Source organism: Mustela nivalis (genome assembly GCF_964662115.1).
Source record: "Mustela nivalis genome assembly, chromosome: 19".
In the NCBI taxonomy this organism is placed as follows: Eukaryota; Metazoa; Chordata; class Mammalia; order Carnivora; family Mustelidae; genus Mustela; species Mustela nivalis.
The window spans coordinates 8,077,795-8,092,627 of NC_139038.1; the positions used below are offsets into that span (position 1 = coordinate 8,077,795).

At 46.7% G+C, this 14,833-nt stretch overlaps 1 long non-coding RNA gene across 2 annotated transcripts in view; it reads right to left on the minus strand.

Annotated features, from left to right (window-relative positions):
* LOC309854165 overlaps positions 1–14,833 on the minus strand; it is a 104,231-nt gene that overhangs the window by 46,542 nt on the left and 42,856 nt on the right. For both annotated transcript variants that reach the window (XR_014306110.1, XR_014306111.1), the window contains exon 2: positions 50–186. This is a non-coding gene — a long non-coding RNA (uncharacterized lncRNA). The remainder of the gene's footprint in view (positions 1–49; positions 187–14,833) is intronic.

A 14,833-nucleotide genomic window follows, 5' to 3' on the forward strand; every position in this document is an offset into this window, starting at 1 on the left:
GTTGACACCCTACACTGGCCCCTGTTTTTCCCCTGCAAAGCTCTCTCACCTCCTCTCCCTCAGGATGCAGGGTGTGGTGAATTTGCTGCTTCTTCTGGAAATGGGCTTGTGTTTCTTCCCGTAGATTTGCAGAGATGGAGTCCTGGGTCTTATTTCCAGCTTTCTAATCCACACGCTGTGTTAAATCTGGGGAAAAAGCATATTTGATCATTCAGACTCAAACTCGCCTTTTGCTGCGAAAGGACTAGGTTCTTCCTAAAGTCCCCTTACTGCTGTCCCACTTCACATGTTCAGGGTGCTTGATCGCGATTCGGGCCACGCAGCTCAGGACTTAGTTTGTTCTGGATGGTGTCTCCCACAGGAGACCCCATTTAAACCTTAAGCTGAAAACAGAGCCTAGCCTCTGCTGCCCCCTCACGGTCACTCGGAGCAGCTGCAGGCACCAGTCGGCACCCCCCCCCCACCATCCCCCTCTTGGTTCCTCCCCACCCCCACCTCCCCCAACCCCCAATCAGAAAGCCATCGAAATCCCCAGCTCTTAAAACCGGGCTTAGTCCATTTGGCTCGGTGGCTTGTAAACAACACACATTTATTTCTCACAATTCTAGAGGCCAAGATCAAGGTGCTGACAGATTGGGTTCCTGATGCACAGACAGCTCTTTGTTGTGTCCTGGCAGGGCAAAAGGAGTGAGGGAGCTCTCTGGGGTCTTCTGTAAGGGCACTGATCCCACTCAGAAGGGCTCCGTCCTCACAACCTCATCAACTCCCAAGCGTCCCCCTCTCCACCCTCCTGCTAGCATCATCACCTTGGAGATTAGGTTTCAACCTATGAATTTGTGTGAGTGTGTTGGGGGGGGGGGGCAGACATTCATTTTATAGCCCGGGCAGAATCCAGCTGTCTTCCTTTTCAGACCTGCTTCCTGCTTCACACAGGCCAAGGCGTCCATGGTCATGGGAGGGACCGTTTAAAAAAGCTGAGACCCTGTATCCCATCTAGAACCACATTATCTGCCTCAACTCCTTCCTGCTCTTGTCACATCTGCTTCGTGGACAAGCAGGCTGGTCTGGGTCCAACTTACTGCCTGAGTGAACCTGGGAAAGTAACTTCTCTCTGGACCTCAGTTCTCTTATCTGAAAAAACTGACCACTCCCTTCGCGCCCGTCACCATGTCACCATTGTACACTCGAACGCATTTATTCCTACGACCCTATGAAGTGGGACCGATCATTATCCCCATTGTACAGAGGAAGGGGTCAAGGCCAGGTCACACCCCGTCACTTGCCCAAGGTCGTGTAGTCAGTGTGAAAGAGGAGTTACAGACCAGGGAGTCTGGCCGTCAAGCCTGTGTTCTTGACCATCAGTTACGCGCCCTCCCTGCGGGGCCACTCTTGGGACTAACCAGATTAATGCCTGTAGAGTGCGTGGAACAAAGCCTGGCACATAGAAGTTTCTCGGCAGGCGGGAAGGAACGTTGGTTACGGCTCCATCAGCATCGCCCTCACAGTTCTCTCCCCAGTGCCCCTTCCCTCCCCTTCCTCTCGTCGTGCAGCCATAGGAGAGCCATCGGCTGGACTGGGGGCAGATGAAACGCAGGCTCTGTCATCTTGCAGAAACACAAGGGCACAGAGATGCACGAAAGAAGACTGGGGCTGGGAACACCGGGTGTGAAGAAGAGGGGCTGTTGGAGGCTTAAAGGCAAAAAGGAACTTGGGAACCAGCCCTCCAGGCTCACCTTTGGCCGCCGGCATCGCCCCCACAGTTACATGGTTCCACGTCCTACCACTACCCTTGGGGGCCACTCTTGCCCTGACTTGCGGGTCTTTAGGCATCACCTCTGGCCCAGTCCATAGCCTGGTCAGCCTCATGGCTGATGCCCCTGGGCCTCCCCTCCTGCCAGCCCTTCCTCCCTCCTGTGCAGCCAGTGGCTCCTTCCCAGTTGTGCTGTTCACCTGCTCAAGAACCCGGATGCTCCCACCCTCGTAGTAAAGCAAGATCCATGCTCCTCAGTGTCTTCAAGTTCCCTAGAACCATCCCTCCCTCACCTCCAGGAGCTCTACGACCTCACCGCATGGACAGATGAAATGCCACTCTGTCCCCTCGGCTGCTGCTTCAGCCTGCAATGCCCTTTCACACCTTCCTCTGTAGAACCTGACTCATCTTGCAACACCAACTTCACCTCCTCCGGGAAGCCCCCCGTGATAGAACCCTTCACAACCTCTCCCATCTGTGCCTCCCTGTCTTCGTCCGTGTGGGTTGTCATAACAAAAATGCCAACACTGGGTGCCTTAAACAGCAGACGCTAATTTTCTCACCATTCTAGAGGCTGGAAGTCCAAGATCCGGGTGCCAGCAAGATCATGTTCAGCTGAGGGAATCTCTTCTTGGTTTGCAGACCGGCCTACCTCTTGTGTGCTCACATGAGTGCTTTTTTGTTTCACACACACACACACACACACACACACACACACACAGTACAGCGGGGAGGGGGAAGGTCACAAAAAAAGCAAGCTCTCTGGTGTCTCCTCTTAGGAGGGCACTAATCCCATCAGATCGGTGCCCCATCATCAAGGCCTCACCTAACTGCTCCCTCCCAGACTCCCTGCCTCCAAACACTGTCACATGGTGGGGAAGGAGGGGGGGCTCCCACATACGCATTTCGAGGGGACACAGACACAGTCCATCGCACCTTCACACTGTTGTGCACACCTCCGTCATCCTCATAATTTTCCCGACATATCTGTCCCCACAGGGGGAGGATGTGGCTCTGTTCCCCTCCATCCCCCCCACCCCCGAGTGCCTAACACAGTGCCTTGCACATCAAAGACACTATTAATGCCCGTTAAACTTAACCGAATCAAGACTCATTTTCACAAAGCTGTCCTTCCGGCTCGGGTCAACATGACATAATGGAATTCATGTTCTCTGATTGCTTCGTACACGCTTATGTCTGTTGACAAAGGAAAAAAAAAGAAAAGAAAAACAAGCCCCAAATGGAGTCACTTGTGCGAAGCCCCTGTCAAACGAAGACTTAGCGCCTACCGTAATTGCGTAATTGCGGTGTCCGCCTCTCCCAGGACTGTGACCTTTAACTGGCCAATCTGGAACTCTCTGATCTGCACTGGGGAGGTGATCGGCCGGACAGACCCCTGTTCTTCCCGCAAGTGTGGGTGACCTTGCCTGAAACAATCCACTCTTTGTTAGAAACTTCCTTTTTCTGCCCCCTTCTGCTTACAAAAGCTTTCCATTTTGAATAGCTCCTCAGAAGCACCTTTCTGGCTTGCCAGATGGGATGCGGCCCCAGCTCTGAATCATTGACTTAAGTCAATTAGATCTTCAAATTTACTCAGCTGATTTTTTTTTAAAAAAAAAACATTTTCTAGTCTTATGGAAAGCACCTTTTTTTTTTTTTTTAAGAGACAATCTCTCCACCCAACGTGGGGCTCAAACTCATGACCCCCGAGACCAAGGGCTGCATGCCTCTCAGACTGAGCAAGCCGGGTGCCCTGGAAAACCCACTCTAGAGCCGGAGAATTTAGCTCAGACTGTGCACACCACGGCCTCTCATACATCCCGGTTTTCTCCTTCCCTGTCACGGCTAAGCCTTTCCCTCTCTGGAGGAGATCAAGGCAGGAAGAAAGGCAGCAGAGGGCCCTGGGTTCTGGAATCTATAGGAGATCCCCGTCTCTCTCCGTGGCCTTCTCTGGGTCTTTCCAAGTCACTTCCAGCCACCCCAAGCCCCTGCCGGTGGGGCAAGTGTGAAATGGGTCTGGGCGCTGGAAGGGCCATTCCCTGATGAGAAGCTAAGACCAATGCCACTCTTCCACCCTTGGAAATAATTTTCCAAGGCGTTCTCCAGGGCTCAGCTCTCTTGCAGGCAGATTCTAGTACAGACGTTTGGAAAACACTAAGGCATTTAGATCCGCAGAGATTTTACTGGCTTGGGAAGACGTGACAGTTGCATTTTGCTGCTGAGGGCGGTGTGACTCTGGCGCTTAGATCTCACCCCCGGGCTGGGCAGGCCTGGTTCATCTGTGAGGATACAGCAGGCGGGGGGAGCTGGCGGCTGCCTGACAAGAGGCAGGGCTCGCTGGGGAGCCAAGCAGTGAAGGAAATTTACTGCGTCTCGTAGCCAGAGAAAGTGGAATTGGACCTGGGTGATCATCAGCCTGATTAGCTCGGGGCCTCCTAGAGAGAGCCCAGGGCGGGGGGCGGGGAGGAGGCAGGGCGGGGGCGGGCAGGAAGGACGGGTCAGCCAGTGGGAAGGTGGAGGCCCAGAGGCTAGGGTTTGCTGAGGTCAAGAACCGGGGCCCAGAGAAGTCTGTAGGGCAGCGAACCCGGAGAAAATGAGTCTAACACCCAGTGATCAGGGTTAAATTTTAAAAAAGAGAGACAACAGGCCCAAAATGGAGTCACTTGTGCTAACTACACAGACTCACTAGCTCGCCGAACTACAGTTTCGGCTTCTTCCAGGAATATAACCTTTAAGCCATCCATCTGGGACTGCCTGGTCAGCACTAGTGAGGCCCTCTGCCTGACGGACCCCTGGCCTTCCCCCAGCCCAGGGTGACCTTGCCAAAACAATCCACTCTTTGTTAGAAACTTCCTTTTTCTGCCCCCTTCTGCCTATAAAAAGGCAGAATTTCCCATTTTGTAGCTCCTCCGACCACCTTTCTGCTTGCCAGCCGGGAGGCTGCCCGGACCATGAATTGCTGAATAAAGCCAATTAGATCTTTAAATCTATTCGGCTGAGCTTTGTGATTTATCAGACCTAGTGGCCGCGATGGGAACTTCCAAGGGCTTCGGGGACAACGAGAAACACAAGCCTGGCACGTACGAACCTTCCTGAGTTCTCTCCTTTTCTTGCAATTTCCAAGGGCCGGGCCAAGTTCCTCTCAGTTCTGAGCCCCACTCTCTTTGGTTTGGGCTCCTGAACTAATCGGCTCTGCGGTCACTTCCATGATGGAAGCTGCTAGAATTGAAGCGGCGATTACCTAGTATTTTACCTGCTTTGAGTGGAAAACCCCTAGTTCTGTCCCCAGATTCCACACTGGGAATTGGTGGGGGCACACGCAGGACCTTCTTTGGGCCTCCTTTGGGCCAGGACACAGCATCTCTTGGTTACTGCCGACATACTAAGGTGCACAAGTTTGTTTGTGTTGTTTTGTACAAAGTTTATTGATAATGGGGATCTTGGAAACAGCCACAAAATTGGTGAGGACTGGTTGAGCATTTCACAGTTGTTAGAGGGCTCATCACCTAACCCAAAGACTCCCATTAGAGACACATGAAAAAATGCTCCACATCACTCGGCATCAGGGAACTACAAATCAAAACCACAATGAGATACCACCTCACACCAGTCAGAATGGCTAAAATTAACAAGTCAGGAAACGACAGATGCTGGCGAGGATGCAGAGAAAGGAGAACCCTCCTACACTGTTGGTGGGAATGCAAGCTGGTGCAGCCACTCTGGAAAACAGCATGGAGGTTCCTCAAAAAGTTGAAAATAGAGCTGCCCTATGACCCAGCAATCGCATTACTGGGTATTTACCCTAAAGATCTAAATACAGTGATCCGAAGAGACAGGTGCACCTGGATGCTTATAGCAGCAACGTCCACAATAGCCAAACTATGGAAAGAACCTAGATGTCCGTCCACAGACAAATGGACAAAGAAGATGTGGTCTATGTATACAATGGGATACTATGCAGCCATCAAAAAACCAAAATCTTGCCATTTGCAACGACGTGGATGGAACTAGAGGGTATTATGCTGAGCGAAAATAAGTAGAGAAAGACAATGATTGTGTGATCTCTCGGATATGAGGAATTTGAGAGGCAGGGCGGGGAGGGTCGTGGGGGGGGGATTAAAGAAGATAGGAGGGAAACCCAATCTCAGGAAACAAACTGCTGGGGGTATGGGGGGGAGGGATGGGGTGGCTGGGGGACGGACATTGGGGACGGTGTGTGCCATGGTGAGCGCTGTGAATTATGTAAGACTGATGATTCACAGACCTGTACCCCTGGGGCAAATAATACATTGTATGTTAATTTAAAAAAAAAAAAGGACTCCTGTTAGGATAAGCGGATTATGAAATAGGTTACATGCACCCTAGGTTACCCACCAAACTCAGAAAAATTTCTGTGCGATGAGGTTCACTGTAAAACACCACAGAATCCCTAGCCCAGCCGCACAGCCCTTTTAGGTATCAGTTTGGCTCTGAGAGACCTGAAGGCTTAGCCTGAGTAAGTGAGTAAGTAAGTAATCCCCCAATTCCGAAGCGGAGCGCACACACTACCTTTGGCACACCTGCTTATTTTTTTGTCCAACGACTATGGTTCTGAAAGCTCTAAGTAGCTACAAAAACGGCTAAATCTGGGCACCTGGGTGGCTCAGTGGGTTAAGCCGCTGCCTTCGGCTCAGGTCATGATCTCAGGGTCCTGGGATCGAGTCCCGCATGGGGCTCTCTGCTCAGCAGGGAGCCTGCTTTTCTCTCTCTCTTTCTCTGCCTCTCCATCTACTTGTGATCTCTGTCAAAAAAATAAAATCTTAAGAAAAAAAACAAAAACAAAAACGGCTAAATCTTACAAAAGTTAACTAGTATCATAATGGCCATTATGGGGAACGTTCCAGCAAGACAAGATCATTTAAGAAATGCACTTGAAAGGAAAGCAAGCATTGCCAAGTTCAACGCCAGAATGGGATATTCGTTTTAACTGGCATGCACAAGCTTCCAGAAGCCTTCAAGATTCCAAAATTCCTCCATTTAAACAATTCATTGCCAAGGCTAGTGAAAAAATTAAAGACACACGAGATTCCTCAAACAACAGATGATAAAACTGGTCTGTCCCCTCCATCAGTGACCGGAGGACTCCCATTCTCCTAATCCTGTCTCTGAACTACCTTCCCATTCTGAAAAGACTGTTGGTCAATTAATTACCTTATCAACTAAAACCACTGAGATCTCAGGAGACCCTCCTCAGGTACCTTTGCCTTCTTGGTCAAAGACCAAGCTGACAGCCGGAGTTCAAGAATTTCCTAAACCCAGGAAGATCCCCGAAAGTTTTCTGTGAACTGTATAGTCCTCGTCAGAGCCCCTGACCCCAGGCTGCCAGATCTCTACCAGCTTGTGCACGAGCTGGTGGGACCCAGTGAACCCCAAAAATGGTGCAAGGAAGTGGGTGGCCTAGCGGGTTGGGCCTCTGCTTTTGGCTCGGGTCATGATCTCAGGGTCCTGGGATCGAGTCCCCAATCCGGCTCTCTGCTCAGCGGGGAGCCTGCTTCCCCACCCCCCTCTACCTGCCTCTGCCTACTTGTGAGCTCTGTCTCTCAAATAAATAAACAAAATCTTTTTTTAAAAAAATAGTGCAAGGAAGCAGGCTGACATAACCCTGAGGAAGATATCCAAAATCGTCGACCTTCAACATGTCCCCTTGTGGATTAAAAAAAAAAAAAAAAGGCTTGCAAAATAGCAACTGATCTTCTAAAACCTCCCCTCAAACCTTTCCCTTCCCTTCCCTGACCCATCCGTATGGGTCTCTTATTCAAACACAGAACCGCAAGAAAGATGTATTTGTGGCAAATAAACCCAACTGGAAATTGTCTTCCGAAAGCACGCAGGTCCCATACAATAAAAAAGGTCGCCGAACCTGCTCTAGCTGTTCTTCCTGTAAACTGATTATCTTCTGAGATTAGTGGATTGATAAAAAGGCAGAAAATAGAACAGAAAATCACCAGTCTGACTCAGCTTGTGACTGTCCCTGAGCACTTTGAAAGGACTTTGGAACAAGATTACAAACAAGCGTCTGCCAAGCTATTGGCCTTACAGCCCGACAGCTCCAAGTTCAGGCACCGAAAATAACTCCTGAGCGCCCACATCGCACCCTCCTAGGGGGTCCACCATCAAAACATCAGCCCAAGGGTCAATATTTCATTTGTAATCCATTAGGATGCTGGGGGGGGGATGGGAAGTGTCCTCAAAGACCCTACCCAAATGTTTCAAGGTCAGCTAAGGTTACTATCTCTTTGGTCCAAAGCTGATAATCAGAACCTGATAAATTATTTTTAGACCTTCTCACCTAAGCTAAAATAAAACTGTGTACTTGGCGGGGGGCAAAAAAAAAAAATCTTTGGAAGCCCTTCGGAAAGGATTCGGAAAATAAAAAACCTTCGGAAGGATTTTTGGTGGGTCAGTTTATGAGGTCATGTAAGTTGCAACCCAATTTCTTGAGGAATTAAAATCAACTGTCCTTAACTTACAAATCCTTACAAGACCAAAAGTAGCTCCAGAAATAATTCAAAGTCTGCTTTCTTCCCTCCCCCCCACTCCCCAATCCCCAAACCTCCTCGATTTACCTCAAAAGTCTCGTAAGTATGGTGAAAATTTTACCTTTAGGAAACCAGTGTCCTAACCGGAGAAACTTGCGTTCATTCTCAATGTCTTTGAATGTAAATGTTCTAATTCAACCTTGCTGGAACTCTTATCTAGACCATTCCTTTAAGATTCCGGCTTCTAGCACCTTCTTAGCTCAGTAGGCAGCGGGTCAGTCTCCTAAGATCCTGGCTTCCGGGGAAGAGGGGGAGGGGTATTTAAAAGTTTACGGGGCTGGGAAATGCGGGGCCCCTGGCTGGCTCAGTCGGTGCAGGTGCAGTGTGTGACCCTGGACTCATCTCAGGGTTGTAAGTTTAAGCCCCATGTTGGGTGTAGAGATCACTTAAAAATAAAATGTTGGGGCCCCTCAGTGGCTCTTAAGTGTATAACTCTCCATCTCAGCTCAGGTCATGATCTCAGGGTCCTGGGATGGAGCCCCGCATCGGGCTCTCTGCTCAGCAGGGAGCCTGCTTCCCCCTCTCTCTCCCTCTGCCTGCCTCTCTGCCTACTTGTGATCTCTCTCTGTCAAATAAATAAATAAAATCTTTTTTTTAAAGAAAAGGTGGTTTTATTAAAGTTTGGGGACGGGACCCGTGAGCCCAAAGAGCGGCACCGGGCTGGTGATGGGTGACTGATTACATACTTTCAAGTTGGGAAGGGGTTAAGGAGAGCCTACGTCTCTAAGGAATTTTGGAAGCAAGGTCTCCAGGACCTCAAGGGGGCCTCGCTGTTAAGAAAAGGTCATTTATTACTGTCTAATAGAACCTGAGTCATGAGACCCCTCAGATGTATATCCGTGGGCCATATGCTTGGAGGTTGATTGCCAACCTGTATCTTGTGGGGGTACAAATAAAGGAAGTTTCTTTCTTTCTTTTTTTTTTTTTTTTAAGATTTTATTTATTTATTTGACAGAGAGAGATCACAAGTAGGCAGAGAGGCAGGCAGAGGGAGAGAGAGAGAGAGAGAGAAGCAGGCTCCCTGCTGAGCAGAGAGCCCGATGCGGGACTCCATCCCAGGACCCTGAGATCATGACCTGAGCCGAAGGCAGCGGCTTAACCCACTGAGCCACCCAGGCGCCCATAAAGGAAGTTTCCAAAGGATTTTTTTTAAAGATTTTATTTATTTGAGACAGCAAGTGGGGGAGGAACAGAGGGACAGGGACAAGCAAACTCTGCCCGGAGCATGGAGCCTGACTCAGGGTTGGATCCGAGAACCGTGAGATCATGACCTGAGCCATAACCAAGAGTTGGACACTTAACTGATTGAATGACCCAGGCCTCCCCCCAAAGGAATTTTTATGTATTGCAGTTTCTAGAAGAATGTCACCCTGCCTGTTTCAAGGACTCGTCAATGGGCTGGGAGTGGTAAGGACATTTAATTTTTTTTTTCTCCTGCCTTTGTTTCCCGTATCATAAGAGCTCGTCCATAGTTGTTTACTTCTTAATCTTCACTTGAAATTAAGATTTTTTAAAAGTGTTAAGAATTCTCATATAAGTAATGATGGCGGCTGGGAATAATAAAGGAAACGTCTCGGTATGCAGGACAAGTAGGCTGTGTGTGTTCAGTTAAGAGGAGATATGACAAACAGAGACACAGTTTTGTTGAGGGAAAAAGGAATAGTGTTGTCTGAAAGTGAGGCTGGTTTTTTCAGAATGGAAAGGAGGAAACACAGGACAAAAATCTGAATGTGAGGGGCACCTGGGTGGCTCAGTGGGTTAAGCCTCTGCCTTCGGCTCAGGTCATGATCCCAGGGTCCTGGGATCGAGCCCCACATCGGGCTCTCTGCTCAGCAGGGAGACTGCTTCCTTCTCCTCTCTCTCTGCCTGCCTCTCTGCCTACTGTGATCTCTCTGTCAAATAAATAAATAAAATAAAAAAAAAATCTGAATGTGAAAAATAAAACTATAGGAGGTCTCTGGAAAACAAATCTTGGGAGGAGGACTTTTTATTTATTTTATTTTTTTTAAGATTTTACTTATTTATTTGAGAGAGAGAGACAGGGAGAGAGAGCATGAGTGAGGAGACGGGCAGAGCGAGAAGCAGACTCCCCGTGGAGCTGGGAGCCCGATGCGGGACTCAATCCCAGGACCCCGGGATCATGACCTGAGCCAAAGGCAGTCGTCCAACCAACTGAGCCACCTAAGCGTCCCTGGAGAAGGACTTTTATGTGTAGTCAGGATGGCTAAGATTGGATTAAATTTAAGTAAAAAGAATGATGAGTTTTAATATCAAAAGTACACTAGCGCAAAATTAGAATTGCTTTCTCACGGTTGGAAAAAACAGTTTTCTTGGACTTTCAGTTTGCTTTTGGCAACAGCCTGTCATGTTTCTTTACCTTTTAAGCAAATGTGCACAGAAAGTAAAGATTCTGTGTCCACCAAAACAATTAACTGTTTCATGGCACCCTTCTTTTTTTTTTAATTTTTTATTTTTTATAAACATATATTTTAATCCCCAGGGGTACAGGTCTGTGAATCGCCAGGTTTACACACTTCACAGCACTCACCAAATCATGGCACCTTTCTCATCACATCTGTGATTACTTAAGAAAACTGAGTCTTCTCTATTAAAAGAGCTGAGGGTTTTTTTTTTTTTTTTTTAAACCACAATTCAGGGCACCTGTGTGGTTCAGTCATTAAACACCGGCCTTCGGCTTAGGTCATGATCCCGGATAGAGTCCCTCGGTGGGGAGCCTGCTTCTCCCTCTCCCACTCCCCCTGCTTGTGTTCCCTCTCTTGCTGTCTCTCTCTCTCTCTCTCTCTCTCTCTGTCAAATGAATAAATAAGATCTTTTAAAAAAATTAAAAGACACAACTATTTAACTCTCTGTATTTGATTGCAAAGTCTTCAATTGTCACTATGGTTAAACAGGTAAATATTGGTTCAGAGTAATCCGGGATACTATTTGACCAAGTGTTTTTGTTTTGTTTTGTTTTGTTTTAAAGATTTTATTTATTTATTTGATAGACAGAGATCACAAGTAGGCAGAGAGGAAGGCGGGGGTGAGGGGGGGAGGGGGTGGGAAGCTCCCCGCTGAGCAGAGAACCTAGTGCGGGGCTCTATCCCAGGACCCTGAGATCATGACCTGAGCCAAAGGCAGAGGCTTAACCCAGTGAGCCACCCAGGTGTCCTCTGACCAAGTGTTTTTAAACCTTTTGGTATTTTTGACAAACTTGCCCCAAATCAAATTCTAAATCAAGAATATCTGATCCCAAATTATAACTTTTTTTAAAAATTTTTATTTATTTACTTGACAGAGATCACAAGTAGGCAGAGAGGCAGGCAGAGAGGAAGGGAAGCAGGCTCCCCACTGAGCAGAGAGCCCGATTCGGGGCTCGATCCCAGGACTCTGGGATCATGACCTGAGCCGAAGGCAGAGGCTTTAACCCACTGAGCCACCCAGGCGCCCCCTCTGACCCCAAATTAACTCTGAGATTTTTAGGAAGGGTCCTGGAGCATCTCAAAAGATTTGTTTCCTCTCCTTGTAGAAAGAGATGTTACACTAGTAAGATGTATGCATCAAGTTAAATTACGTGGGAAGCACCATCAAATAAGTAATACTAAGGGATCGAGCCCCGCTTCAGGCTCTCTGCCCAGTGGGGAGCCTGCTTCCTCCTCTCTCTCTCTCTGCCTGCCTCTCTGCCTACTTACGATTTGTCTGTCAAATAAATAAATAAAATCTTAAAAAAAAAAAAAAGTAATACTAAGCCTTCCTTACATTGCATTTGTACAGGAATTAAAGTGTTCCAGAAATTATAAAAAATTCCTGAAGTCTGATACGTCCTGGTATAATGTTATCATCATAATTCCAGTTCATTTAAAAATGTCGTGTGCCCCAAGAATGACCAAGTTTCCTTGTCAATTCCGCTATAAGGAGCTCTCATCCGATCTTCAGTAGTAGGCATTTTTTTGTCTTTGGTCATTTACGGATCATTATTGTTTGACTCAAGCGCTTTTGCAATAATGTCCCTCCCGAAGTACGTCATCTTTAGGGAAATTTATAAAGAGGACTTTGATAAGTACAGGTTGACGATAACTTTAAAGTCATAAAACTGAACCGGATAAAAATTTCTACAACAAAAAAAAAAAAAAAAAAAGGAAAGAAAAAAAAGAATTTCTCCAACTACTGGAAAACATGGGATTCAAGCCAAACATTAGTCACACAGAACTGAGCGAGTGGAGGACAACTTTTTGTTTGAAACATTGCTTGTTTTGGGATACTGTGGTTTCCATGATTTAAGAAAGCTTTTCTTCAGCTATGACCTGAGACAATTTGGTAAAGGATACCTCTGTTACAAGATGAAACATTTATCTTCTCTCCCGGCCTGATTCCTCCAGAATTCAAACTCTTGAGGAGTCTTTTCATAGCCATATAACTAGGTATTTGCATAAGATCAATAAAAACGTGTTCTCCATGAAACAGGACACAACTGGAAACACTGGCTAGAGTCAAGGCTTTGGCTGGAAGGCGTTATTGGAGGGAGATGTGTATGGACTCAGAGAAGCCGGATAGCTTTCAGGAACTGCTTGGAAAGGTCAGCCTACTACCTTGCTTATAGGGTTTCCAGCGGGAAATAAATATTCCAGGGGAATAAGGAAAGTCACTCCCTGGCAGGCCCACGAATGGCTCAGGATATTTGGGGGGAACCTCAAGAAGAGAGGAATTAACCCAAACTATAGTATTGCAGGTAAAAATCTCAAAGCGAGTCCTTGGTTTAGCTTCCTGGTCTCGGGGGTTTTAAGAGCTCGATCTGCGATTACTTATGAAAATCCCCAGCAAAGCATTCTTAGAGAAGAGTTTATATGACCAATCACTGATCTTGCTACACTTATGCAAATAAACAATCAGGCCAAGTTTAATGCAAACAAACTAGCTTTACTGTTGATTATCTGTGGTTAAAACAAAACAAAACAAAAAGAATGGGGCTAATTATAGAAAGAGAAATTACACTTGCACCTTCGGAGAGTTTAGATTTTAATCTTGTCTGTTGTCCTTGAGTTTCACATCAAGACTTGTTACTTGAACTAAACATAAAACCGTTTAGTCTTGGGGCACGTGGGTGGCTCAGTGGGTTAAAGCCTCTGCCTTTGGCTCAGGTCATGATCTCAGGGTCCTGGGATCGAGCCCCGCATCGGGCTCTCTGCTCAGCAGGGAGCCTGCTTCCCCCCTTTGGTCTCTGCCTGCCTCTCTGCCTACTTGTGATCTCTCTCTCTCTGTCAAATAAAATAAATAAAATCTTTAAAAAATACATTAATATGTATAATGAATTGTCACTAGATCATGTTCAGCAATGGCTTGTTCAAATGTTCTGTTTCAGGATTAGGCTGAAGATAGGTATTTCCTTGGGAGAAAGATACAAAAGGAAAATTGAGATCCGGAAAGCCAAAAAGACTTTAAGGCAAAAGCGTTATAATATAAAGGCTTGGCATGTGATGTTAGCATAATGGTAAAAATGGTCAATTAACTGGAAATATATAATAATTCTAAATGGGGGAAGCCTGGGTGGCTCAGTGGGTTAAAGCCTCTGCCTTCGGCTCAGGTCATGATCCCAGGGTCCTAGGATTGAGTCCCACATCAGGTTTTCTGCTTAGCAGGGAGCCTGCTTCCCTCTCTCTCTGCCTGCCTCTCTGCCTGCTTGTGATCTGCCTCTCTGTTAAATAAACAAAATCTTTAAAAAAAAAATTCTAAATGAGTATAGATTTAATATAGCTTAAAACATATAAATCACAAACTGGCAGAATTATGAAAAGGAATGGACAATTTCATAGCCTTCGTGAGATATTTACAAGAGCTTATATTGGTGATTAATAGCTCAGACAGAAGAAAATATTACATGGAGAATACAGAGAAGTTGAATAAGACAGTTATAAGCTTGTTGTAATAGAAAATAAAATTCTCGTCCCAGACATTTCAAGAACATACACACACTTTTCTCAAACACACACATGAGGCATTTGTAAAAACCTATGACCCTCTAGTCCGTAAAGCACATTTCTGCAAATACCAAAGGGAGGCAAGAATGAAAACAGGAGGCCAATGAGGAGATGGTCGTAGTAGCTCAGGCAAGAAGTAGGGAGAAGAGGTTGGATTCAGGCTAGACTTTGAAGGTAACACTGATGATGTTTGCTAATGGACTAGACGCACAATGCAACGGAAAAAGAAGAACCAAGACGGTGACTGTAGTTAACAATACTTTGAAAGTGAGTAAAGAGAGAGTAAATCTGGAAAGTTCTCATCATAAGAAAAAACAGTGTAGCTATGTGAAGTGATGGACATTAAGTAAACTTACTGTGGTAATCATTTCACAGTATATACATGGACCAAATCATCATGTTGTACGTTGTCGGAAATCAGACCCAGGCCCAAAATGGAGTCTAAGACCCACGGCACCAAACCAAGACTTAATTGTGGTTTCGGCTTTCCCAGAAATAGGATCCTAATTAAGCCAGTCGATCAGGAATCA